We start from the raw sequence: 8,056 nt of genomic DNA, 5'->3' as shown, positions 1-8,056 counted from the left end.
CATGCAGATATATTTTGTGCTGCGAATTTTTTAATTTATAAATAAAATCGAACACAAACTAAGTTCATTCAATGATCGTACAAGTGTTATGTTCAACATATTTGTACATGCTCATATATTGAGCATATCTGTAACAAAAAATTATTTTCCGTAAGTATTAAATGTAGTATTTTCCCTTAGGAAGGCAATAAGCTCTGCAAGGCAGCTGGTCAGCAGTTACATATGTCTGGAGATGAAACGCTACAAAGCAGCGGTTACCCCTGTATATGTCAGATGACAAAGTACACACCTGGTGGGAACTAAGTAATAAATTAATGAATATGTAATAAGGAATATACCACCCTGAAACCACAATAAGCTTGTGATTGTGTATGTGAGCGCGTGATTATCCGACTGCTAATCTGTGTAAATGATTGATTACGTGTATGCATGGGAGAGTGTATGAGTGAGGAAGAGCATTATTGTGTGCATGCGTGCGTCAACGTGGTTATAACTTCCATGTGATTGTTTTCTCTTATTTTATTGTAAAGCTGTGATATTCTGACATTTTAGTGTCTCACGGGCCATACAGCCCGAGTGCTTATATATTTAATGTATAACTTTCAAAAACAGTTTCTCTATGGAGAAAGGCACCATTCCCCATGTCTGTGTTAGGAGAAAAAAATCTACAAGGCAGCAATTTCCTTTGAGTGTGTTTGGGGACATACCCCTACCAAACACAGGGTAAATGCGAGTGTTAAGAGATAAAACCACACTAGGCAGCTGACGTCTCTAAATGTATCAGGCGATAAACTCTACAAAGCCGCAGATGCCCCTGTTTATTTTAGGAGAAATGAGTAACCATGGCAACGATTACATCAAGCGGGTATCAGTGCATATTAGGAGACAAATTCTACTACGCAGCGGGTACTTGTGTGTATTAGGAGATAAACCTACAACGCAACAGGTACATGTGTGTATGAGGAGTTAAGTCTACAAGGATGCAGGAATCTGCGTGTTAGGATATATACCACCCAAGGAAGCTGGTACTTGTGTGTCTCAGGATATAAACTCTTCAAGGCAGCGGGTACCTGTGTGTATTAGGAGATAAACTCTACAACGCAGCGGGTGCATGTGTGTATTAAGAGAGAAACTCTATAACACAGGATGACAAGTATCCGACATATTTTATTCCAAATCAGTCTTAATATGTCACGAAATACACCTATACAATATGACAATATTCTAATAGAAGACACGAATGCAGTACAGGTGGGACAACAAACATACAGTATGGTTCAAAATTATTGAGAATAGCTAAAGCATTTCATATTATTAAACGAGAACAAATCAGATAAAATTGAATGTATTGTGAAAGTGAACTGACCTTTTCATGTTGTGTAGCTAACAATTTAATATTTTATCAAGTCTCCTTGAGCTTCACGGCACAGTCTAAGACGGGTAGGCATACTTCCTATCAGAGAGGTTAGTGTCTCGTGAGTTATGCTGTCCCAGTATCGGACCACTTCTCTCTTCATGTCTTCAATTTTTGTCAACCCCTTTTGATTCACACATTCCTTCATCATCCCCCAAATGTTCTCAATGGGATTTAAGTCAGGACTATATGCAGGAAATGGTAATGCAGTCACATTTTTCTCCTGAAACCACTGCTTGGCATGTTTTGCGGTGTGTTTAGGATCATTATCTTGCTGCAAAATCCAGTCATTTCCATAAATCACATGTGCACTTGGAAGCAGAAAATTATCTAATATGTTAGTGTAGCGTTGACTTGTCAGATTTCCCTCAAACACACACAGCGGGGTCGTTCCTAATAAGGATATCCCTCCCCATACATGCAACTTTGGGCTGTATTTAGGTCGTCGATACAACGGTGCTGACGCAGACTTTGTCAATATTTTCACATTATTGGGATATACCCATATTGAGCTTTCATCAGTAAAAATCACATTTTCCCAGTCAAAGTTTTCATGTGCCAAACACCACTCAACACGCCTGTCTTTATGTTCTTGTTTCATGAGAGGAGAAAGAATTCCAGTCTTTTTCTCCCATCCAAGATCAATCAAATTTCTTCTAACTGTAGATTTTGATATAACTGTTGATCCCCTTTCTATCATTTCATACCTGATGTTGGAGATGCTTGCCCTTTGCTTTTTAGACGCTAAAATTCCCAGCCGGACGCGATCTGAGAAGTCCAATTTTCTGGGTCTCCCTGCTCCTTTCTGATGCCCAAAATCCTTTCCCTCTTTAAAATTCTTCCTAATCCTATACACAGTAGAAAGAGGAGTTCCTGTTCTCTCTGCCAGTGTATTTACATCATCAATTCCTTGATTACACAACTCAAAAATCAACCTTCTTTTATCTTCAGCAGACATTGTTGACAGTGCTGAGGAAAATGACGTCTGCTACAAATTCAGGGGAGGTAACTCTAATTGTACTATACTCAGTAGGCCAAGATGAGTTACCTCCCTTATACCATTACTTAGTTTTAAGTATCAGTGAATCAGTTGAGGTGTTAGGATAGCTCAAAGTAAGAAGAAAAATTCTCAATAATTATGAACCAGACTATATATGCGGAATGACACTCATACAGGTGGGACAACGCCTGTGCAGCTGGAACAACACCGACACAGGTACGACAACACCGATCGAGGTGGAATAACACCCATGCAGCTGGGACAACACTCATACAGGTGTGACAACACCGACACAGGTAGGATAAGACCCATATAAGTGGAATGATGCTCATGCAGGTGGAATAACACTGATATAGCTGCGACACTCATACTGGTAGAATGCTCGTGCAGGTGGAATATCATCAGGTGGAATGACACTCATGCAGGTGGGACAGCACCGATACAGGTGAAATGACATACAAGTGGAATATCATACTGGCGGAATGTCGCTCATATAGCTAGAATATCATACAGGTGAAATGACAGTGAAATGAGTTCAATCATATAAGATTCATGACGTGTCTACGGTGTGATTTCAGTGATATCCCGACTGTATTTGAACATTTGCAAAGGTATATCGTTGTTTACACCTTCGCATATCTTATGGTCTGCAAACGCGTCGCGATATAACAAAATTACGTTTGAAAACCATCATACACAGTAGGGTTATCACCAGCACCAAATAATAATAGAGCTACATGCATGTCTACGTTCTGAGAAACAAATGTTCTGTAGTCACAGATTGTATATAAAACATCTAGTCATTCACCAGTAACGAATGTAAACAAGACGGGGTTCATACTATAGAGCAAAGTGGACACATGTATCGGCCTTTCGGTTGCTCCAGCACAAACGAAATGGCACCGACGGTCACAACCACCGCAGAGGACCCACTGATGTTTCTTTTGCCTATATGGGGGATCACTACAAAATGGTAGGTCGCAAAGAGTGTCTCCATTGTCCTTCATTTTCTCCACAAATGTAGCAGCTGCAATTCCCCTGAAGTACTCGCAGTGACACTGTCGGAATACACAACACGACATGCCACTGAGTACCATCACAGCATTCTGAAGCATATTGACAAATAATCAAGGTGTGTTTCAAGATTCCACTCATTTTAGTTTGCCCACTTCACATAAGATATTACTCTGTTCATTAAATGTGTACTGAATTATAGATAGACTTCTCAGTGGATGTATCAAGAGTGTTTTTATTGCAGCTGTTTTCTCTATTGCAGCGCTTTTTTGTTCTTGTATTTATTGGGTTTTTTTTCAGGAACCTCTTTACCATGAGAACAAATACGCCACAGCTACTTCCATCCGCCTGTAGGCTACGGGGCACTTCTTTTTCTCTCCAGCATGCATCCCCGGGATATCGTTTTGTTTTTTTCATGAACTCCCTGTAATATATATATTTTGAAAGGTATGCATAATGTAGACACAGTAGCGTTTCACATTCAGTACATTTAGGATGATATATATTTTTGTATAAAACACATAAATGATTGCTGTGGGCAAAATATCAGGAACTGGACATGACATGCCCCTAAATGTAATGTGATTTGTGCCCTGTCCACATATTGGTTGTGTTCAACAGACTGTTCCCAATTGCAAGAACATAGCCTGGTACAGATATGGCAAATGTCCGAGGCATTAAGCTCAACAGCAAAACTGTATCTGTTTTTTTTTAATATGCATGTACAACACATATGAGTAAAGAGGTACGCCTCTGCGGAATCACGGCACTATATTAATTTTGATTGATTAGATTAGATGATTAGTTTGGCAAATAGAAAGAATATTAGGTAAGTGGACACCTATTAAATGTCAGAAACCTAAGAAAAGTTGCCTGACGACTATAGTCATCACAAATAGTTGACGAATAATTGACGAGTGACATTGGCGTAGTCGTAAGTATCGGATACTGTTGGGTCCGCCTTGTCGAATTGAGGCTTCACTAGCAATTAAATGTCGACTTCACTCGCAATCCATCGTGGAAAAGTTAAGTACCGACGTGTTCAGCCTGACCAGCTTTACCCAACGAAGATAATGGCCGTTATGTCATTGTGACAGGTATATACCATATTGTGTATAGAACGGCAGTGTACGGGGAGGCAGGAACCTTCACAGATATACTTATGTCACGTTGTAAGTTAGGCCATTTTAGGTCGATGTAACGGAAGAGGTCAGATTGTTAGTACTTACCGCCAGTGTGAAATGTATCTTGTACCTCTCACTGTTGACTTTATGGAATCCAGAATACTTATATCATGCGTCCTCATATTGGCAACCATAGGTATCCAGTGGTGACTAGTGCAGATCGACAGAAGGACCTAGTGGTATTCTGCAAGTGGTACCTATATCAAAGTCAAAACTCATTACTGTCAGAGCATTTATTTACCACCTTTATATAATCTCAGGTGAATTTCATAACTGCAAAAGTTACATTAAAACGACGACATATGCCAGATGATACTTACCTGATTGAAAAAAAACAGAACGTTGAGCAGACTTAAAAAGAAAACTGTTTCTTTTAATACACCAAGACTATGTCAAGTTATCCATTCTCCGTTAAATTGCAACATGATTTGAATGCCGATAGCGTTGACAGACATAACAAGGACAGCTCATCCTTCTCTAATTGTCATAGTTAAAACAAAGTTACGTGAACGTTCTTGACATTTGAATAGATGTAGTCATTTTGCTGACTCTCCAATAGTTTGAGTATAAATATCAAATCATCCCATAGTTTTCCTAGAATGGTTACCCTCCCATAGTTCAAGAAGAGCGATGACCCTCCCATAATACAGCAGGATTTGCACAAAATTATGTTGTGACAAATTCCCGGACGACCTTACACCAGTAAATGCGTTTTATGTTCTCAACTGTCTTAATAAATAACATTAGATTATGTCATGGCCGGCATAACGTTTATTCTCAACTCAGAATGTCAGCGACAAGACAACACCGTCCCTCAGAACAAGTTTCAAATCACGTTCCTTTTCCGAAGCAGTGCCGTCATCACTCTTGTTGGTGGTGGTCAAAACTGGTGCAGCTGTTGGTGACGGTGCCGTGTCTGTCTCAGTAGGCCTTCTGACTGTCGACAGAGCCGCGCATGTACGTTTACTGGACTTCCTCTGAATGACGCCATCTAGGCGGGCTTCCATCTCTGCTGAGGTCCTCTGCAGTAAAGGAATGAATTATAGGTTATGGAAATAGTTCCCTTGAGATTTTTCTTATGCGCACACGGAACGATTTTCATTCTTTATATTTCGGAAAAGCAAACAATACAAACAACATTCAAATGTTTCAGCTAGCCATACCTTGTAGCTTCGGATTGCCAGAGACTTGTGTCCTGTCCTCTCAACTATCAGCTGCTCGTCTAGGCCAGAATCATAGAGACGTGTTGCTGTAGTCACCCTCAGTGAATGATTTGAATAAAATCCACCAAATCTTGCCATTTTACACAGTCGTCCGACAGTGCCTCTCAAAGGGTGCAACCGAACCGGAATATCAGCATACCATGCATCTTCTCGAATAAATTTCAGGGGCCTCAAGTAAAATGCGGTGCACTTTCCGTCTTTAGGTCTAAAAATAGGATTAATTTTCAAATGTAATTACTATAAATACACGTTTCCAAAGTGTGAAACATAGTATAGTTAAAGTGATTAATGATACTGTCCCTTGCATAGGTTTAAGCATCTCATTTTAATTATGCGTAAGTGAGTGAGTCTACTTTTACGTCGCACTCAACAATATTGTAGCGTCATGGCGGCGGTCTGTAAATAATCGAGTCTGGACAAACAAGTGATCAGTAACATGAGCAATTGGAATTAATTTACGATTATGTGTGTCAAACAAGTCAGCGAGTCTGAACACTCGACCCGTTAGTCGCTTCTTACTAGCAAACAAGGATAAGATGGACCGTAGCAGAAAGAGTTTTACGAGAAGCAGGCGCTGTATACGGCAATGACTAAACCCATTTACTTTGTAAAAGGTAGAGCAGATGAAACTGATTCTGCGCGTAGCTCATAAGACTCCGACGTCTATACAAACTATGAAGATATATCAGGAAGCATATTTTCCTGCCAAATCCATTGATAGCTCACCTGAGTGACATGTATTTTTCATAAAGCCGGACAAGGCATCTGTTTAGACGCTCTAAATTCTGGGAGACGTAGACACATTTTCTTTCACACTTTCGATGTTTTAAGTCACCTCTGTTGGTTTTGGATACATCCTCCATGTATCTGAGACTTTTTGACCCATCTACACCTACTGTTATTTCGAACTGTGAGTTTGGACCCGTTCTGAGATACCTATGCTCATCGCCTTCTCTAAGAGCACAATTGAGGCCACTGAGGTACACCATTGTATCTAATAGCTGTTGTGGGCTGCGCTCCCCTAAGATCTCCTTCTCCCACAACACGTCCTCCTGATCTACACTGATCACTTCAGCCTGTCTTTTCTCTATTCCAATTCCCAGTTTAGCCAGCGGCTTCATTCTTGCATCTATCACAGACCTTAATCCCTGAAAGAAGTGAGACTCGAAAAGGTTTAAATGCGTCCATTTGTTCTGATGTAATACTGCAGAGAAGAGACAATTTCGTAAAGCGTATTTCCACGATATTCCTCGCCCTTCTGATTTCTGACCTCAGCTATGAAAAACATCAAGGTTTTATTTAGTTCACATTCCTTCTGAGCCAGTGGTTCAATGTCAGGGTTTAAATAAATATCCTCTCCCGCCCCTCTTACGCCGTTCTCTCACCCACTCTTGATACAAACGAAGTGCCCACTTACTCTTGCTTTCAGTATTCGAAATGTCAAAATCTGATGCTGGCTGGCCAAACCTTGCTGAAATAATATCTACGCTAAGTTCTGGAGTTTCTGGTGTCGAAGGTTCTTTTAATGACGTCACTTGCGGGGGAGGGTTACGGGGCAACATATTAAAAAGGTTGGATTCAATTTCTTGGCTTGCTTTGTACAAATCAGTATCGGAACCAGAAGAACAACCTTCAAGATCAACCGGTTCACATTTTCCCACATCAAAGTTTGGAAGTGCATTATAATCACAATAAGAATTTAATAACATCTCAAAATCTGAATTAACGTCAACCTCAAAAGTGTCTGTGAAACGGTGTTGTGTAACAAACACGTCGATGTCGGAATCACTCATACCGCATAGGCCCACCGAGTCCCACGATGTTCACTGATGTACGTGTCATGATGAACGTGAATATATAACCCCCGCCCTCCCATAGTTGACCACGTTTATTTGCGTGTTTTAACGACACGTTTGGTCATGGCCATGTACAGCTAGAACAGTCCTCCATTAGTCTGGCTCGTGAATATCACAAGAACATTGGTTTGAGTTATACGCTTTATCGAACTTTGTTTTAAGTAGGAAAAAGTCCTCAACCTCGCTACTATTTTCGCACGTGAAACCTGTCTCGGCCTAACGGGGTCGAACAAGCTTCACGTGCGAAAATAATAGCGAGGTTTTGGACATTCTCCTATACATAATGCTATACATTACTATTTCTCCACATGCAATTAATACATGTAATTATAACAAAATTCATTCATCTATTTAAAGGGATTCAG

General features: G+C 40.3%; 1 pseudogene; it reads right to left on the bottom strand.

Moving 5' to 3' along the window:
* Nucleotides 1-5,394: 5,394 nt before the first annotated feature.
* On the bottom strand, nt 5,395-7,628 carry LOC137268721 (zinc finger MYM-type protein 3-like; annotated as a pseudogene).
* Nucleotides 7,629-8,056: the final 428 nt, after the last annotated feature.

This window comes from Haliotis asinina, chromosome 16, assembly GCF_037392515.1.
Source record: "Haliotis asinina isolate JCU_RB_2024 chromosome 16, JCU_Hal_asi_v2, whole genome shotgun sequence".
In the NCBI taxonomy this organism is placed as follows: Eukaryota; Metazoa; Mollusca; class Gastropoda; order Lepetellida; family Haliotidae; genus Haliotis; species Haliotis asinina.
The sequence above is the reverse complement of the archived record's forward strand: the minus strand, read 5'-3'. Positions and strand labels throughout refer to the sequence as shown.